Source organism: Canis lupus, chromosome 3, assembly GCF_003254725.2.
Source record: "Canis lupus dingo isolate Sandy chromosome 3, ASM325472v2, whole genome shotgun sequence".
NCBI classification, from domain to species: Eukaryota; Metazoa; Chordata; class Mammalia; order Carnivora; family Canidae; genus Canis; species Canis lupus.
The window spans coordinates 83,538,628-83,559,117 of NC_064245.1; the positions used below are offsets into that span (position 1 = coordinate 83,538,628).

The 20,490-nt window shown below is 39.4% G+C and overlaps 1 long non-coding RNA gene across 2 annotated transcripts in view; it reads right to left on the bottom strand.

Annotated features, from left to right (window-relative positions):
- Window positions 1-20,490, bottom strand: part of LOC112653749 (uncharacterized) — a 68,304-nt gene that overhangs the window by 12,278 nt on the left and 35,536 nt on the right. For both annotated transcript variants that reach the window (XR_007409976.1, XR_004814666.2), the window contains exons 3-4: window positions 10,820-10,977; window positions 9,967-10,052 (exon numbers count right to left, since the gene is read on the bottom strand). This is a non-coding gene — a long non-coding RNA (uncharacterized LOC112653749). The remainder of the gene's footprint in view (window positions 1-9,966; window positions 10,053-10,819; window positions 10,978-20,490) is intronic.

Here is a 20,490-nt window from a genome sequence, read left to right on the forward strand (position 1 = left end):
TACAGACGAAGGCACAGGTTATAGATCAAGCTTTGTAAAATAACCATTTGCATTAGGATAAGAGAATAAAGCAAGTCGTTGTTTTACTTTACTGAGTATATCAAGCTATTTCGTACATTAAATATCAATTGTTTCACCCTGAAAAAGAAACAGGTATCATGTGTCCCAAATGTTAAGAAAAACAAAAGAGAGAAAGCTGTCAGTAAAAAGGAAGGACTAGGGAGGTCCTGGGTGGCTCAGTGGTAGAGTGTCCTGCCTTCAGTTCAGGGCATGATCCCAGGGTCCTGGATCCAGTCCCCGCATCAGGGCCCCTGCAGGGAGCCTGCTTCTCCCTCTGCCTATGTCTCCGTCTCTCTCTCTCTGTATGTCTCTCATGAATAAATAAAGTCTTTAAAAAATAAAAAAGGGTTAAAATGGGGAAAAATGGTAACAATTTTAAAACCTTGATTTACTGAAACTATTCTCATTTTCATTTCTGATTCTCTTATAACCAGAACCTATGATAAGCCACAGGTGTTTTTGCATTGCCCACATATCTTCCCCCAAACTCAGTTCTAGATCTCTTTCTTTCCTCCTTCTGTAGCTATGCTTCATTCAGTTCCATGGAATTCACCTGCTTCCATGGCTTTAATGACCATGGCTATGTCTCCCCAGCCGCTTCTCGAAGCATTGCCAGGACAGTTCTGCTTGGAATTCATGTCAACACATCAAAAGGCACTCTTGTTGCCTTCTATTCCAAACAGTCTAACCTCATCTCAATTTTCCTAGAAATCACCATATTATGTCTATCTAGTTTGGATTCTTGAAATTAATTTTCGTCTACTTATCCGTCTTGTCTACAGATCAGTTTCCAGACTAGAGTTTCAGCAGTGTGATTGTTCTTAACCCACTTTTCCCTTTTCAGTAGTCAGTCAGCATCATAGTCCCAGCTACTGTTATTTAGTTATCCTAGACTACTTAAGCTGCTACTTTCTGAGCCCTAACTCCTGACTCCCAAGGGACTGCCATCAATGGATTAGGACTTTATTAAAAGATGTCAAAGTCACATACATGATAGTTCTTGTAGAAGGATGTTTTCTTCCTGAGTTTTTGTCAGGCTCCTGGGCTTTTCTCTGCCTGTGATTATGGCGGTGATCCACTGTTTCCTCTTCCAGAATATCCAGAAAATTTGCATTTTCCAAACTCCCTTGCAGCTGGTTTGAGACCATTTGGCTGAGTTCCAGCCAGTGGAATGAAATGGGAATTACATAGTTATTTTCCCTACCTATGCTTAAAACATCCCATATGATACCTCATATGTTTCTATGGTCATACTGGCAGTCACCTGTCCCAGAAGATACAGCAAACAGATGGAGGAGAGCCACCCTACCTCCATTAGACTATAGTAGAATAAAGAAATGAATGTAATATAATGTTCAGCTCCTGAAATTCAGGGGTTTCTTGTACAGCAAGTGGCATTGTGACCCACCATTTCATTCTACCTCCCAATACACAGGCCCTTTGGTGAGATGGCCAAAGACTTTGGGAACAAAGGTCAGTAACTTTCTTAATCTATGTTCATTCTTAATGAGGGACAAAACTGGAGAAAAAAGCAGGCCATCAAAATGGGATCCACAGCAAGAAATCATAGGGATATGTGATACAGTCAGCATACTGCAAAGCAATACATAGGACTGGCTGCAGGCATCCTATAAACATTTACCATTTCTAGCCTACAAGGACCAAGAAACTCTCCCCAGAACCCCTCCCACCTTATAACTGAAATAAAATGTCGAAACTCTATCCCTTCATAGCCTATCTTGTTTCTGACTCTTCTAATTCCCTCCAGACTGTCTCATTGGTTTGGACTCTTTGTCTTGCTCTGGATTTCAGCTTATTCCAGAAACCTCCTTTTAGATCTTCTTGGGACTCCAGGCTCTATAGGGCCAGCCTTGCTCCACAGCCAGCTCAGGATCTGTGAACTCCAACCCGGCCCTCGAGATCCAGGGTACAACAGCCCCCACTTGTTAGTTCTGAAGCATTTCAGTCTCACTCAGGACCCTTAACTCTGCCCACATGTCTGTAAATAGCCCCATCATTAAACCATCTTCAAAATATGATTCAATTTCTGTTTTCTACCAGGAATTTAGCAAAAAGGAAGGAAAGAGGGAAGGAAGGAAGGAAGGAAGGAAGGAAGGAAGGAAGGAAGGAAGGAAGGAAGAGAGAGAAGGAAGAAGAAAGAAAGAAAGAAGAAAGAAAGAAAGAAAGAAGAAAGAAAAGAAGAAAGAAAGAAAAAGAAGAAAGAAAGAAAGAAGAAAGAAAGAAAGAAAGAAAGAAAGAAAGAAAGAGAAAGAAAGGAGGAGGAAGGAAGGAGGAAGGAAGGAAGGAAGGAAGGAAGGAGGACGGAAGAGAGAGAGAAGGAAAGACAAGACAGCCACGAACGAACGAAGAGAAAGAGAAAGAAAGAAGAAAGGCAAGGAATGGACGGAAGGCAGGTCACGGTCATGAAGACGAAGGGCAGGACAGGAAGAAGAAAGAAAGAAAGAAAAAAAAAGAAAGAAAGAAAGAAAAAGAAAGAAAGAAAGAAAGAAGAAGAAAGAAAGAAAGAAAGAAAGAAGAAAGAAGAAAGAAAGAAAGAAAGAAAGAAAGAAAAAGGGCAAGCAGAAGCATTATAGTCTTTGTAGATTTGGCCATTATAATCTGGAGACATGTGTGGTCCAATCAGAACACCCCATTCAAGACAAAACAGCACAAATGCCAAAATGACTAAATTAAAGTAGTTTGAAGCCATTTGCAATCCACCACAACACCAGATACAAATCTTAGCAAATCTCACTAGGCACACGAGCAGAATGTTGTCATAGGCTCTTCACTGTTCCTGGGAATTCAGCTGTCAATGACATTCTCTATGTTAAAAATTATAATACAAATAAAAAAACACCTTGCTATGCTGTCTCCATTGCCCTTTCAAAATAACTAATTATCCTACAAGAGGTTATTCCCAACACGCCAATCTCTTGTTTCTTGAACCAAACCCAACAGCATGCAAGGTTGGAAAAAACCACAACTCTAACCAGGCAGCGAATAATACCTCTACCTTTAGCCTTCCAGAAGCTCTGAAAGCCCTCCTCCCGGCAGAGGTTTCTTCGCAATTGACACCACAGATGGGCCTAAGTATGTTTTTTGCCCTAAGACATAAAGAAAGGTTTGCATTTTTAGAAATATGGTGTGCTCCACACAGAAGAGAGAGGAATCAGGCTTTTTGGTTTAGGGGTCTTTTGTTTTTGTTTCTGTTTTTGTTTTTTTACTTCAAAGCACATTGTCTCTTTGCCAGGCAAAGGACAATGAACCATTCCCAATGACTATTTGCAAGGTGCAGGGTGAAAGTATTTTTCTGCATGTTGTTAAAACCAGGCAATGAGTCAATGAAAAAAATTTCCCATGAAATGGTTTTTAGATGTACTTGCTCATTGTTCGTACAAGCATTTATCTTAAAAGGATATGCTCATCTGTTCCAGTCACTAACATTTATACCTATCCAAGCCACAATTAACTCCTACTGAAAATGTTGTTTTCATGATTATTGTGGAACTTAATCTTGTTTACAGACAAATCCAGCTTAGTTATTTGAACCAGGCATCTCTTGCAAAACAGTCTACATCATTGTAGATAGACCACAAAATACCTTCTAGGCAAATGCTCCCCACAATCTGTCACCATGGCAATGCGATATCAGTGTTCCATGGATGGAAAGGGAGGGATAGAGGGACTTCCCAAATATTCTTGTTACCTTCAACAGAACACTGACATGACCGTGTGTGTGTGTGTGTGTGTGTGTGTGTGTGTGTAAATATTATATCTCAATATTAACCTATAGCCAAAATATGCCAGAAACATTTCCATAAAACCATGTGATCTTTGTGGATGCAGTTCTTATAAATCTGCAGACACATGTGGTTCAATCAGAACACTCCATTCAAAGAAAAATAGCACAACAATCAAAATTGTTACAAAATACTTCAAACCCACTGTAATCCACCCAAGCATCAATATTCCTCTGCTTTTCTCTGCTTTTCCCTCACCTGCATCTGCTACCAAGAGTGAGTTTTTCAAATGGCCCAAATCTTTCTCCCCCATATAGCCACTATCACCTCTGTCACAGATGTCACTAACGTAGATTGACCTAAATTTCTCTCAGCCAACGATAATCTCCCCCTCTCTTTGGGAGTACGGAGAAAAGAAGCTGGAAAATGGAGGAGAATGATATATGCAAGCAGTTTTCCCATAACAAAATGTTAATATTTAAATAAATGAAAAAAAATATTTAAATAAACGTAATACGGGCAGCCCCGGTAGGCTCAGTGGTTTAGCGCCACCTTCAGCCCAGGGTGTGATCCTGGAGACCCGGGATGGAGTCCCACGTGGGGCTCCCTGCATGAAGACTGCTTCTCCCTCTACCTGTGTCTCTGCCTCTGTGTGTGTGTGTCTTGTGAATAAATAAATAAAATCTTAAAAAATAAATAAAGAAATGAATGAATAGATGAATAAATAAATAAATATATGTAATACAAAATTTGTACATTTTTACTTTAGTCAACTTTCTATCTTGAGGAACATAAAATCAAACTAGCTCAGGAAAAATGGGGGACGGGGTTACTGCAAGGAAATAATAGGCATCCTTTGAGCATCCAAAGTCAGAAAACTAAATATATCAGGGCCTCTCTGGAAATTGTAAATTTAAAAACTGAGTCTTCCCTTTCTGTTTCTCAGGGGCCTGTCTCTATCTCTGTTTACGTGCTCTGTCCTCTTTGTTTCTCTTCCTAAGCTTCTCTGTTTATTCATCTTATACATGACCTATAATAGGGACCTCAGCGTCTATTCTGTTAGCCTGGGTCTCCTAGTCAAACCTCCTTCTCTGTGTCTTAGCTCAACATCCCAACAGAAAGAGTCTAATTAGCTACTCATAAAACAATGAATCCACTAGCCTGGCTTAGAGATTCTTCCCTAATTCAATGAGCCGTAGCTTGGAGATGGGGGTCCCATGGGAGATAACACTTTCACTTGCAAAGAATATATCCTACTCTTCAGCCACACCTTTGGAATTCTGGAATCCAAGTGAAAACCAAAATTATAATCCTGATATTTGACATGAGCTTTTGATGTGCTCTGATGGATCAGCTCATTCACCGTTCATTCCAATGCCCTTCTTCTACTGCAGACAGATAAAAAGCTACATTCCTCGGACTCCCTTGAAGAGAGACTTTGGATATAAACTACTTTGCACTAAGTTAGAAGCCCTCTCATGAACTTTTAGAAGGTGAGGATGAGGTGGAGATCTTCCTCCTGCTTTGGATTTGCTGTTGCAAATATGGCCATGGAAATATTAGGGTTTATTTACTGTGGCAGAATTTTATGCCCACCCCAGGCCTCATGTAAGTAGGAGTAGAAGAAGTCAGGAAGCTGGTCCTAAATCACAGCCAAGGTGGTGTGTTCCTGAGGATATAGTTCCAGCGGCAGCTTTCTGATTCCCCACATTCCTGGCAAAAGGAGCAAGTACCCTGAGAGCCAGTTAAGTATGCTTGTGGTGGAGGTCATTCTCAAAGGCCTGGCCTACATCTGAAACCTACAGCACTTCCAAAGATTTTCCAAGCACTAGATCCTTACATTAAACCTCTTTCTGCTAAAAATAGCCATAGCAGTTCTATTCCTACAACTGAAAGAATCGCTAGGCCTAGATCAATAAGATTCAGCGCACAAGTCAAAACCTAGAGGAGAGAGAAAGATGAACAACCACAGATTGTCTCATGGGGACTGCAAAATTACCCTGAGGTAATTGAGAGGCTTAGTTTCTCCATTATGGTTGACTAAATGTAGAGGATATCTTTGGATACAATCATATAAAGTATTATACAAGTATCCTCTTTTGAAAAAGGAAAAACAGAGCTCAAAGGTAGTTAAAATGGTAAAAATAGTACTCAGAAACTACTGCAAGACAGGAAAAGATACCCCAGGATAGAATTGGCCTCAATTCCAAACATAACAAAAATAAATAAATAAATTCTTCTAGCCAAGAAGCAGGATGAGGTATCAGTGGAGAGAAAATTACTAAGAGGAAATTTTAGGGATGAGGGGGATTCTGGTTAAGTAAACGTCAAAGGATTCTTGGTAAAGGCAGACCAGGGTGATCAATGTCACCTGAGGAATCATGCAGGATAAGGAATTTGATCAGATAATCAGATAGTATGGTCAGATATCAAGGGTGGAGGGTTCGCTCTACACTCACTAAGCAGGATTTTTGCTGAAATTGGCTCATACAAAGACGGACATAGACATCCAAAAGTCAAGGTCCAGTTGACAAGAGGGTTCAGAGGAACCAAACTAAAGTTTAGTTAAGAAGAGATTCTTTGTCACCTTTATAACAGCCCAAGAGATAGGAATTAGGATTCTTATGGTGGGGGCTCTAAGGAAATGAAAAAGACTAGTCTCTTGGTGATAAAGTAAAATGATCATCACACTTAGAGATCTATAAGAAACTAACAGAGAGAATACAGTTGACGCTGAAGAGGGAGAAAAATCACCCTCCTTGAACCAGCAAGATGACCATCATGTTGAGAACAAGTTTAGCAGCCACAGAAACCACAGTAACAGATTAAAAAGTGGACAGGTGAATGGAAACTAGCCAGGGTATCTGCAGCAGGTGAACTTTAGCAGAGGCCAGACCATGAAATACTCAGAATAAGCAGACAAATGTCCACTCTCTCATCAACCAGTAGTGCAGCCCAGTTCTCCTAGCTTGAGCCTCAGGGTCATTCTTACTGAAGTCAATATGTGGCCATATTTCTAACCTTAACTTGCCAAAAGTAACACAAATATAAAGGAAGATTCAAATACTTTCTTTTTTTAAGATTTAATTTATTTTTTCATGAGCGACACAGAGAGAGAGGCAGGCAGAGACATAGGCAGAGGGAGAAGCAGGCTCCATGTAAGGAGCCTGATGTGGGACTCGATCCCAGGACCGTGGGATCACGCCTTGAGCCGAAGACAGATGCTCAACCGCTGAGCCACCCAGACGTCCCTAAAATACTTTCTTACTGGGGTTCTACCACAATGTCAGAAGGAAAGGTGCACATATATGTGGACTTGAAAAACAAGGACATGCCTTAATACATACAGACATATAGAACTAAGAGAAGAAGAAAAAGAAAAAAATTAGAGACTGATATAAACAAAGGGAAAGATCAATTTCAAAAGGAAAGAGGATGACAATGGCAATGGTAAAAAGGAATTTCTTAAACAACATGTATTGAGTGCCTACATGACCGAGGCATTGTCCTAAGCTCTGGGGATATTGAAGTGAATAAGAGAGACAGGTGATGAGACTTAAGATATTCCGAAAGTAGGTTAGGGTAAGATCAAGGAAACAATTTTGACAAGCACATTGTCTCCTTGTTAGGAAACAAGGAAGACATAGAATCTACATTTTTTAATTTCAGAACAATAATTCTGGGCCATATTTGAACAGATTACAAAGAGAGAGCAGTTGCAGGAGGTGAAAAACGTTAAAAGGCTATTACAATGGTCCAACCAAAATTCATTGTCATCATCACTTGATCTTGAATAATTATTTCTGATTGCTTTCATCACTTTTAATCTTGGATAATTACCATTAATCATGTAAATAAATGCAGAATAGAAGTGTTTTCTGTTTTGTTTTGGGGAGTGAAAGGGAATTCAGAGCACCTCTTGTGGTTCTGCTGAATTTAAAGTACCTATATCATAACTACATTGAGGCTAGTTCAACAAGTTGATAATTATAGCTTGAGAATTATGCTTTCCTGCTGAGCTAAATGGAAATATTTGCCAGACCATGAGAAATCAAATGATTAGTTTTTCCAGAGCATATACCACTGGGGGCTAGGAGCTTCTCCTGATTCTAGGTATTATTCCAACTGTACTAACCCTGTCTTCTCCTGCCAGGAGTTTACTCCAAGGATGAATTTCCTGCAGCTGTCACAGGATTTTTCATAATCTCGGAAAATAGTGGTCACTGATTCCTAAGTTAAGGAAACTTCCAAACAGGTTTTTAAATCAAGTCCAAGTAAGCCAGGTGTCTGTGTTTAAAAGTAGTAGGTATAGAATCAGGATCTAATACAAAACCCAATGAACTGATGTCTAAAATGAGTTTGAAATAGCCATAACACTTTCCAGAAGTTTAAATATATACTCTGGCCTGGGCACACTACATTGCTTACCTTCCCTGATACCCTCCTCCACCTTGCCAAGCCTACCAGCAATATCATGTCCTAATGCACATGCCACATGATCCCTGCCCCTTGACCATAGCTTATTGGACCAGGAGTAAATCCCTGAACCAAACTGGGATATTAGATTCTCTCTCTTGAAAATTACTTAATTAAGGCAATTCATTTTAAAAGTTTATAAAACCTAAGGGCTGAGGCTACCATTTTGAGGTGGTCTGTTGTGAAGAACCATAGGCAGGCAGATGAATGACAGAGAACTTGGACTGCCATCAGATAAAAACCAAGCACAAATGATAGACAATATGCCCAAGAACAAGAGAGATTGAAGCAGGAGTTGTCTGGCGTTGTTCCAGTTCCAAGCACATCCGAGATGAGAAGTATTAATGTGTGGTTGCTCCTAGCCATCCCTTTTTATCTCCCCAGTCTCTTCTGATTATCTTCTGTCCTCTGTACTTCAAGGGAGTTTATCACTTTGCTAACTAGTTTTCTTTTCAATTGAAAGCATAGGTGAAAAAAAAAAAAAAAAAGAAAGCATAGGTGAAATTCTGACAAGATGGGAGAAAACTGAGAAGAATTCTTGCTTGAATCAGAAAGGGGGACGGAATTCAGAGAACATGGACAAAGATTAAAAAAAAATCTGGAAGCACTGAGTGTCAGGCGGTGTTCTAGAGATAGTTTGTCAAAGTGAAAGAGTCTAGAGAGGGCTGAGGGTCAAGACAAATAGAAAAAGGATTTGTGAAGATGTTGTGATAGTTTCTAAATAAGATTATCTTCACTCATCTTCAAAAGATCAGAAGAAATGATTTCTTATTTTATATATTTTGGATGCTACAGTATGCTGATGTATAGAAGTGACTAGAAACTGAGACAGAGCACCTCAAGGCCTAGGTTGATATGGATTCAACGTTCATTAAATTTTCTACTTTTTAGGCTAAATTAAGTGAATGCCCATATCTTGTTTTTGAACCTTCCTTTAATATCTTCTTTAAAATTCCAAGATAGAATCCTGAATTTATCTCATTTGCCACGCCACCTTCCCACCTTTACTGCAATATGAGGCTAGGTTTCCTTGTTCTTACTTCACAGAGAGGGAAACCAGAGCTCCGAAGCTATACTTGGGATGGAGAAATATGGACTTCGACGATCGTTTCCCTCAGCCTGACTGCCTTTTCATTTAGATGGAGTTTTAATATTTGTTGAAAGTCAAAATAAATGAATAAATGTTAAATAGCAAAACAAGTATTAAAACATCTGTCTCTGGCTTTTAATTCCCAGTTTTCTAGCAGACTGGCCCCTCTCCCACTCTTCAATGTCCCCTAAATGTAATGATATTCACTGCTGTTTAAGTCTTTCTTCATTCAATAGCTGGAGAAATTGTCATTGGTATGCAAACTGGTCTCAGGCAAGGAACATTACTCTTTAATCTCCTAATTTTAATTGGTATGCCATCATGCAGACTGGGGCTGCTAATGGCGTAGTTTGTAGATTAAGACCAGCAGACCTGAACTGCGGTGTGCCATTAGTTACAAATAAAAAGAGGAAAAACACTGAACAATGATAAAAGAGGCCATTCCAAACCAGAGAGAAGATGATCCTTCCTCATCTTCCCCAAGGTTCATGACCCTATTTCAATGTCCATTTGTAACAGGATTCGGATTAATGCTTTCTGCTTGGTCAGATAATTTCAGAACAGTTGGTAAATTGAAATGATTTGCTGTGTACATACCAATGTTATTGGCGGGCCCAGGAAACGTTGCCCAACGATCTGCTTCCCAAGTGACATTGTTTCGACTGATAGAGCTGTTTCTTTCACTAGGAGACAATATTGTAACTGAAAAGAACCTTTCGCTATTTAAGGAAAGCATATTTTTCTCCAGTGGAATTAACTATCATTATTATTTTTGTGTCTTTTCACCCTCCAGTAAGTAGAGTCTAATACATGTTAATCTTTCATAAAGTTCACACATATATCTGTCACCAGTGAAGAAAAGTTCCAAATGAAAAAAGAAAATTTATATTTAGATAGCTAGAGAGATGATTGATAGATACATAGAAATGTAGACACATAGATAGATAGATAGATAGATAGATAGATAGATAGATAGATGATAGGTAAGAGAGAGGAAGAGGAATTGAAATAGAACAGTCTAAAAAAAAAAGAAATAGAACAGTCTAATTACAGTCTAGTTACTCCATTTACCTCTCAGAAAGAGCAAATAAAAACCGTTGTCAAGTGAAAGAGAGGAGACAAAAAAAAAAAAAAAAAGTCACATTACTCTGAAAACAAAAGGAAGGAAATAAAATACCGTAGTCTGCCCTTTTTGCAGGGGTATGCTCTAAAACCACCCCCATGGATGCCTGAATCCACAGATAGCAATCCCTGTGGATTACTGAACCCAGTAAAAACTATGTTTTTTCCTATACATACATACCAATGATAAAGTTAAATTTACAAATTAGGCACAATAAGAGATTAACAACAATAACTAATAATAAAATGGAACAATTATAATATACTGTAATAAAAATCACAGTGAATGAATGTGGCCTCTCAAAATTTCATATTGTATCGTACTCACCTTTCTTCCTCTGATGATGCGAGAGGATAAAATGCCTATGTGATGGGATGAAGTGAAGTGAATAATGCAGACATTGTGACATAGCATTAGGCTTCGTTCTTCTGATGGTATGTTGGGAGGATCATCTGCTTCTGGACCTCAGTTGACTGTGGGTTTCTCTGAAACCACAGAAAGCAAAACGACAGGTAAGGGGACACTACTGTATAATAATATATTAATATCTGTGAAGGGTTGAGTTGACATAAAGAAGAGCTAACCCTCAGAATCTATAAATGTCACCTCATTTTGTCATAGGACTTTTGTAGATGATCGAGTTATGATGAAGTCACTAGGATGAGTTCTGATCTGAGATGACTGTTGTCCTTATAAGGGAGGGAAATTTGGACAGAGAGATAGAGACACACAGCAGGAAGATGAGGTGCAGGCACACAGGGAGAAGAAGGCCACGTGACTGGAATAATGTGTCTACAAGCTAAGGGACACTGCAGATTGTCAGCAAACACCAGAAACTAGAAGAAGGGAAGATTCTCCCCCTAGAGCCTTCAGAGACAGCATGGCATGCTGACACCTTGATCTTGGACTTCTAGCTTCCAAAATATGAAACAATAAAATGTCTGTTGTTGAAAGCCACTCAGTTTGTGTCACTTTGTGACCAGAGCCCTAGAAAACTAATATAACACCTATACTGATTCTGTACTTGCCTCCTCACTGCCGTTATTCTAGCTCACCTGTGCTCCCTCCTCTTCAAAGGAATCTGGTTTTACAGAAGGTCATAGAGAAATAGCAGATAGCGCTAATACTTCTCAAGATCTTTATTTAATAAACCATCTTAGCAAATTCTCAAACAATCCTGAAGGCACATATTATCACTAGAGCTCTGAGATGTTGAGAATCTTGCCCAAGGAAACACGGCTGGAAAGCAGCAGAGTTGGAACTAAGTCAGTGCCCAAGCATGCTACTGTACAAGACATCTGACCGTATCGCACCCCCTCAAACAATTTTTCAAGGTACCTAAAATAAAACACAAAAAACTTCTGGTCTATGGCAATGAACTGCACCATTTCAAAGCCAATGCTGCTATAAGCTAGAATGAAGGATTCTGGTGACTGGGAAGGCTAGGTCTGGGGAATTGGTGAGGTGAGAAGATGGGAAGTTTCCCATATCCCTTCTCCTTCTCATCCTCTTAAGTCTACTTTTGCAGGGATTGGCCTCTACTCAAATGCCTGGGCCCATTTTGGGGACTGGCCCTATAAATAAAGCATGATGCCCCGAAACCGTCTCCTAAGTATGCAAAACAGCTGGAGGTATCTGGAGAGGACCAGGGTAACATGAGGAGAACAGAGGCCAGAAAGCCTGCTCCTTTCCTTAGTCAGATGCAGGAAGCTTCCTGCCCTGGTGGAGGTAGGGGGGAAACCACCAGGGGTCTGTTGGCCCTTCTCTTTCCTTTTCACAACCACAATGATCCAAAATCAGTGTCAGCCTGGGGACCCTGTTAGGATACCTTGTTGTTTTATTTTGTGGCAAGGATAATATTTTCAAACTCTGTGCCTCTGAGACATCTCCAAAAATAATTGGTACAACAAAAACTGTTAACTTTTCAAATTAGTAAAATAATAGTGACTTCTTCACTAATAATAATAACTATTATAAAGTTTATGATTGTTACATGTCAGACCCTGAAGTAAGTGCTTTGCCAGCATTAAATTTTGAATCCTCTCAGTGATACGGTGAAGCACTTATTGCTCTCCCCATTTTATAGATGGAGAAACTGAGGCTCAAAGAGACCTAATTACCTGGCTCAAGGCCAAATGGTTAGAAAGTGGCAAAGCCAAGAAGACATTATAGGTTTATTTGATTCCAAAGCTCATATTCTTTCCTCTAGGAATGAGGAGCTAGCCTTTGGATAGAGGATGTTCAGATAAAGGAATAGGGAGTTGATTGACCCTATACAAAGATCCCTATTCCAGCCCACATATTGCAGGCTCCTTGGCCACCAGGGATGAATCAGAGCTGAGCCAGTGAGAAGGAAAGACCAATAATCTGAGTCATGACAAAAGAGTCCTCATTTTTAGCCTGTGCTTTATCAACTTTACAGTGCCTGTGGTTTAGGGAACAGCAGTGTCCTTCTGTGAAAAACAACAGCCTCTTTATGTTGCTCCCCCAAAGGCCTGCATCCAGCAGGAACGCTCATGTGATTACCTCGCCCAGAGGCACACTCACATGATTACCTCATCCAGTCAAAAATGTAAGGGAGTCCCTGTCAACTTTTCTACTCAGGCCAAAGTAACAGATGATTGTTAGGCTTCAGATCAGCCAGTCATGCATTTCCTGAAGAAACATCACTACCGTAAACAAATGGTTCTCAGCTCTTTCTCCCAACCCAGGTATGAGCTCTTACACACCCACTGGTGGCAATGACTCTAGACAATTACAAGAAGATGGTGGATTCAGTCTACTGCCTGACAGAAATGGAAACCATTTCTTTCTCACTTTAGATTCTTATCACAGTTCAAGATGCAAAGAACATGCCCCTTATATATTTCTTGAAGAGATGGATAGATGGATGGATGGTGAACAGAAAGTATTAAATTTTTGGCAAGAGAAAAATTAGCAAGTCATAATTGGAGGGAAAGTGTTTGAGGAAGGCAAATTGGAAGGGGTGTAAATTGTCAAGTAGACAGGAAGCAGGAAAACCATTCATTCATTCAACAATTGCTTACCGAGCTCCTGCCATACACCAGGCACTGAGGCACTGGAGATACCAACTCAAAAATCCCTGCCCTCCCAGAGCTTTCCTCCCATTCTAGTGGGAGAAAGATACAATAAATATAAAAGTACTATACGAAAAGGTGAAAAAATCTTTACAAGTAAATAAGATGAGAAATGTCATTTTTTATAGTGTGACCGTGAAAGGCTTCACTGAGATGATATTTGAGCAAAGTCTTGAAAAGTTGGGCAAGCAAGTCAGGCAGATGTCTGAAGGAAGACTGCTGATGTGAATGAGAACAGCCAATGCAGGTGCTTGGAGCAGTGGAAAAAAAACATGGTTGAAATGGTGACAGAGGAAAAACAATTTAGGAAATGAGATTGGAAAGGTATGGTGAGAGATAGCTTGTAGAGTTTTGGCAATTCTATTGAGTAAAAAGGAAAACCAAGGGAAGGTTTTGAGCAAAAGATTGATTTGGTCTGACTCCACCCCCTCACTTCTGTGTATAGCAAATGTAGGAAAAAAGGATGGGATCTAAAAATCATCTAGAAGGCCACTATAACTTATTGCCAAAAGGTGAAAGATAATACTGCTTTGGTAATGACAGACAGTAATAATTGTCATATTTTTGGTGCATTTTCAGAAAAGATCCTCCAGAATTTCCAAACAGCGAGGTATGGGTATAGAAGAGGAAAAAAAGGAGCCATTGATGATTCTTTATAATGTTTACCTGAGCAATTAGAGTTGCCATTAACTCAGATGTCAATGGAACAATTGTAGAGGGAAGATGAGTCAGGTGTGAACAGGTAATGTCTGAGGTGTCTATTCAATGAAGATGGAAGTGGAAGACTTGGATGCATGAATCTAGAGTACCAGGAGAAGTCTCGGTTAGTGATACAAACATAGGAGTTGCCAGATTTTACATGATATTGAAAGTCCTGAGACTGGATAAGATCACCAAGGAAGTGAATGTAGACAGAGGAAAAAAAAGGATCAAGAACTGTGTCCTGGAATAATCCAACATGCAGAAATCAGAAAAAAAAAAAAAAAAAAAGATGTTAAAGAGAACCCACCTAGGTCTTCCCAGGGAAGGACACTGTCATGGAAGCCAAGAGAAGCAAGAGTTTCCAAGAGGAAGAAATGAACATGCATGACAAAAGCTGATAAGTCAAGTAAGACAGAAGCTGAGAATTGACAATCAGATCTAGCAACATTGAGGTCATTGGTGATCTTGACAAGACCTAATTGGATGAATTGGTTGGAGCAAAAGTCTGACCAGTGGGGCTTTAGGAAAAAATAATGGGAAAAGAGAAGAAGGAGATGGTGAGAATAGATAAATCTACAAAGAGCTTTGTTGTCAAGAAAGGAGACTGGGAAAACAAGAAGGAAAGAGGACGAAATGAATGTCATGCCAAAGAGTAGGGGAGAGGTGAGAAGCCTGCTCTGGTACAAGCAATAACATGGTGCATTAGCTACAGAGAATTTTAAAACAGTAAACAAAAAACAAAAAACAAAAAAAAACACTGGCTAAAAGTTAGTCAGCTTTACATTATTACCATGGGACAGCTATTCTGAACAATATCAGCAAAAAAAAAAAAAAAAAAACTCCTACCCACTACAGCAGGCTTCTAACCAGCAACCACCACCACTCTTTTGGTTCACCATCAGAAGGGAGAAAGGAAGATAATGAATGTTTTTGTAAATAAATAAATAAATAAATAAATAAATAAATAAAATAAAACTGCTATTGTGACTTTCACATACAGTCCTCCCCGTACAAATTGTGATGATACAAATGTATTATACAACTATTACTGGCTCTTTTCTGGCAGTGGGAAGAATGGTACACTGGATCATTTCCCAACCTCTTGCCTTAGGGTCTTGAATCTTCCCCTTCTGTCTCACAAGGGCTATAAATTCCCACCTATCCCACTAACAGAATAGAATAGACTTTTGGTAACCTCTTTCTTCCATTGGGTTGAAGATGGCATCATTGGGCAGGTGCCATCTGTGGATGTTTACCTGTCACCTCAAATAAATGAGATGGCCCTCAAGTCTCATCTTGGGCTTATCAATCAGTTGACCAACTGGTGATGTCCACCACAGTCACACCTAAGAAAAGAATTGTGGCCAGGTCTTGGTTATCCGGCCAGGCTGCACTTAGCTGTGACCACAAGGTCTTGTTATTCTTGATGGAAAGTGAGTAGCAGTGACATATGCGACTCCCATGTCTCAGACTTCAGATAATGGTACACTTCCCCCCTTTGCCCTGGAATTCAGAAGGCAGCAGTGGTTATGTGGCTACAAGCATGCAGAAGGCAATTCTCAGGGGATGAAAAAGAAATGGCTTAGCAAGAGCTCAGACCCTAAGTGATCACAGAACAAGCTGCCCCGGGGTGTGGATAGTGAGAGGAAATCCATACCTGTAGACTTTAAGTCACTTCTCCTGGGGTCTACTGGGGTTAGAACTTTGCAACTCTCTAATGAATACCCTTTGCATGTCCCTAACAAAGAAGTCTTTGTTATTCAACACAGCACCTAGAGCCCCTCACCGTCCAACTCCATCTTGCATCCTCTTGCATTCCCAGCCTCGTTTTGAATGGCATCGAATAAATTAACGTACATGAAGACTAAAAGGGCAAAGGGGTGATGTCTTTTTTCCCCTGTCTCTTTCAGTGAGTAAATGAGAACACAGTTTCAAGATTAAATCTTTCCCCTAAATGAAAAGGAAGAAAAACTGATTCTGAACTGAGTAGAAGGGAGGGGGACAAGGTGGCAGGTGCTTTGAACACACGGATTCTAAAAATGTGACTAACACGTTTCTCCCTTCATCCTCAAGAAAATGTCATTCCCGAACTATTTGTTCTTTCTGGGAGCAACCAGAATTGCAGCAACTTTTGTTTTACATCTGATTACGATCTAGGAGATTTACCTGGACCCAGGATTAAGAATATATGTCTACCTCCTTAACAACTAGAAAGTCTGCAGCCAGATGATGTTAGAGAAAATTACTAGCATCTTACAATCATATTTCACAGTTTTCAAAATTCTTTTAAATACTTAACACTTATTTGTTTTTATATGTGTCTTCCTACCCCATCCACGAGAGATTATGCTCTACGTGAGAAGTATGGTTTTTATTTCTATGTCTCTATTTTCACGCCACTTTCTTGTTAAGTTCTAAGTAAATGTTCTGTAAATTTAATTGAATTGGATCCTCATGGCAACTCTAGGAGAGGTGAGGCAAGGAGTGGCATGACCATCAGACTGAGTAGGAGGCCGATGCTCCGCGAAGTCGAGATGAGACCTTTCTTGCACAATTATTCTATAAATTGCAATTTGGTTATTCAACCCTTGTTATTAGTTGTTGAGCTTCCTCCAGGAGAAAACTTTAAGCTAAAAATCAGAATTTCAACACTTCGTTTCCATTTACAGCTCACAAATCTATGCCCTTGTTGTTGGATTTCTTTAAACTTCAAAGAATTACAGGGACTAGGGACAAGAGAAGTATTTTTAATGATGATCCCATAAAATATCATATGCACTTGGGGTGCCTGGGTGGCTCAGTGGTTGAGAAACTGCCTTTGGCTCAGGTCGTGATCCCGGGGTCTGGGGATTGAGTGCCTGCCTCATCAGGCTCCCTCCAGGCTCTCTGCCTGTGTCTCTGCCTCTCTCTGTGTCTCTCATGAATAAATAAATAAAATCTTTAAAAAAAATTTTTAAATACCATATGGACCTGATTTTTTTTAAAATGCATGCAATAGAGCACAGAATGAAAGGTACATTCTCCCTCTGTTTTCTATCTGGACTCCCAGGGTAGCAATTTGTTCTCAGGTTTTCCCTTTGTAGATTAGATCCCAGTCCCTAGGTTTCTCAGCCTCAGCAAAAATGTCTATACCCTAGCCTGGCATGAAAACAGTGAAATGCCTGACATCGAGGGACCATGATGACTTGTGTGACTTAACTCCTCAAAAATTCAACTTTGTGTAAAAGCCCCATGATGTTTGTGTTATTCAAATAGGCAAATGTCATGATAAAAGAATTTTATTATTTATTTTATTATGATTTCTGAAGCCAAAAGAAAGAAGTTTATTATTTCTGGATTACCTGGGTGGCTCAGTAGGTTAAGCATGTGTCTTCACCTCAGGTCATGATCCCAGGGTCCTGAGATAGAGCCCTGCATCAGGCTTCCTCTTCAGCAGGGAATCTGGTTCTCCCTCACCTTTTATCCCTCCCCCAACTTGTGCTTTCACTCTCTCACTCTCTCTCTCCCAAATAAATAAATAAAACCTTTTTAAAAGTTGAAAAAATAGAGAAGTGTATTATTTTCTGGCTCAAGTAAAGTCTTTCTGGAAGCTCCAGTGAGCATTCCATATGATCGCTCAAGGATCCAGGCTCTTTCTCTCTTATGGGTCTATTCTCACCTTGGACCTCAGCGGCCTCTTGATTCAATCAGTAGGGAGGGAAGAGGAATAAAGGGAACTGGCATTCATGTTCCAATAGTCAAAACTCAGCCATGACCATTTGCTAAGGGGCCTGGGAAACACCTTCTAGCCATGTATCCCAGGGGAAGAGGAGGTGGGCTCCACCTAACCTAAAGCTACATGGTGTAGGTGGGGAGGCTAATCTCTAATTGAATTCTTGCCAAATTGGCAGGGTAGAGTCTAGAGTTTTATTTAACTAGACTTGAAGGAATAAAGTACTATGACATTTCTCATACAACTGGGTTTTTCTAATGTTATCTATACTTGCTACATGCAACTGCCTTTATTTTGTGATTTACCAACCCTGGATAGCACCTGTTAGCTCCTTGCTGTGAAGGATAAAGAATTTGGTTCATTTACACTACCTTCCCCCTTCTCTCCCTGCCTCATTTTCCAAATTTTATTAATTATATTGTTATATTGATTTCTTTTATGACTTGAAATATGACAAATTCTGTTTCCTGGATTTTCCAATTTAACAAGTTTCTGTTGACTCCTTGCTATAAAATATAAGAAAATTACTCCCTTTACTTACTCTTTTCTTTTTTTCATTTATCTTTCCTTTTCTATCCTTTATTTTTTGGTTTTTGGTGTTAAGTTGCCAAGTTTTATCACCTTGACATTATGTTCTATAATTCTAATCCCAAGTGTAGCAGGCTTTGCCTATATATTAATGCACACACTGAAAATTATAAAACAGCATTTTCGTGATTATGCTTATGCAACTATCATTCAACATAGAGCCAAATAGTGTGGTTCCAAGCATGGAGCTGGAAGTAGAATCCTTCACTATCAGAGTATTACTGGTAAAGGGAAAATCTTCAGTGTTTTACCTTAAAGCAGTGCTTCTCAAACCTGAACTTTCACATAAATCACCCCAGGATCTTTGTCAAATGAAGTAGGTCTCAGGTGAGACCCAAGACTCTGCCTTTCTGATAAGCTCCCAGGTGATGTTGATGGTGCTGGTCCATAGACTGCAATCTGGGCATCAAGCCATAACGGATTAAACTTCTTTTTGTACCTTTTCAGTTCTCATCATTTTGTCTTTGTTTTGGTTTGGGTTGGGTTTTTTGTTTTCGTTTTTTGTTTTTTTTGTTTTGTTTGTTTTGTTTTGTTTTTTGTTTTTGGATCACAGTGAACCTCTAGTGATATAAGATCTATTATTGTCTTCCCTTCTTGAACTCCAATTTCAACCACTCTTGAGGCTCCTGTTTAGAAAATTCCATATGATCTCTGTGTTGCATTCTCAATTTCCTACAAAACAATGTTGATTACTTATTTAGTACTGCTTTTCAAGTCAGTAGTATGCTTTGAAACTTTTAGGTAAAACCTTTTTTTTTTACTTTGTTAGTTCAGAACATTGATGATCAATTCACATCCATTTCTGAATTCATTCTTTGATTTCCCTACCGAGGACTACAGAATTCAAAGATTCCAACCTAGTTCCAATTAAACTTGTTTCAAACAAGTGGGCAGAAAGCTTTGAGACACTTGCAACAACCAAGTCAACAGCCTCTAAATCACCATCTACACCAAATAGATCAAGGCAAGGCTTCATCTCAATTAAACAGTTTCCTCCTTGAAATTTGGAAATTAAACTGTCCTGTTGACAGTATGATCCACACTCTTCCAAAGACTATATCTCAGAAAAATCATTCTAAAATTGTTTTCTTCATCCCTGTGACACTAACAAATAGCACAGGGGAGAAAGCCTCATCTACTCATTTTGAAAAGTCCCTCTGAAAACGTCTCTAATTCATTCTCATGTCACAAACTAACATAAGAAATGTGATAAATAAATCCATTCTAATGAGAAAGCATTGTTATGAGAAAAAAGAAAGGCATGCAGTTCTTCCATTTTTAAATAATCCTAAAATAATTCTGGGGTACATCCTGGATTCTACCTCTTGAGAGATGACTAATCATTTTTTTCTTTATCCCACAAACCGGGATTTCACAAAAGCAATTATAAGAAAATGTGTAATAAAACAGCAGGTGATGCCAAATGGAATTCAGAAAACTGTCTAAGGGGAGAAAAAAAGAGATTCATTCATCGCTAAGCATCTCTAAACACTACACTTTAGGAAGAGTAGTGAATATTAATTTTGAATATTTAGAAACCTTAGGTTGTGTTGAATACAGATCACCCCCCACCCTCCGTTTTACAGTTTGGGAAAACTGAGTCAGCAATCCTCAATTACCCTAGACTTCTGCAGGATTTAACCCCAGAGGGGCACTCAGAGCACAACTTGATTTAGAAGTGTAATTAGGAACTCTTCTTTTACTTAGCTGAGTCACCTGGTGTCTTGTTGCACACTTCTGCTAAAATTAAATGCATTAATTTTTTAAATTGACTCAGGGAGAGTCCCATCTGCAGTATAATCAAGGTAAATTATATTATTGAGTGTCAGAAGGTCCAAGACACAAAATAAAATAAAATAAATATGTATAAAAGACTAACGATGCCCTAGGCAAAGGGC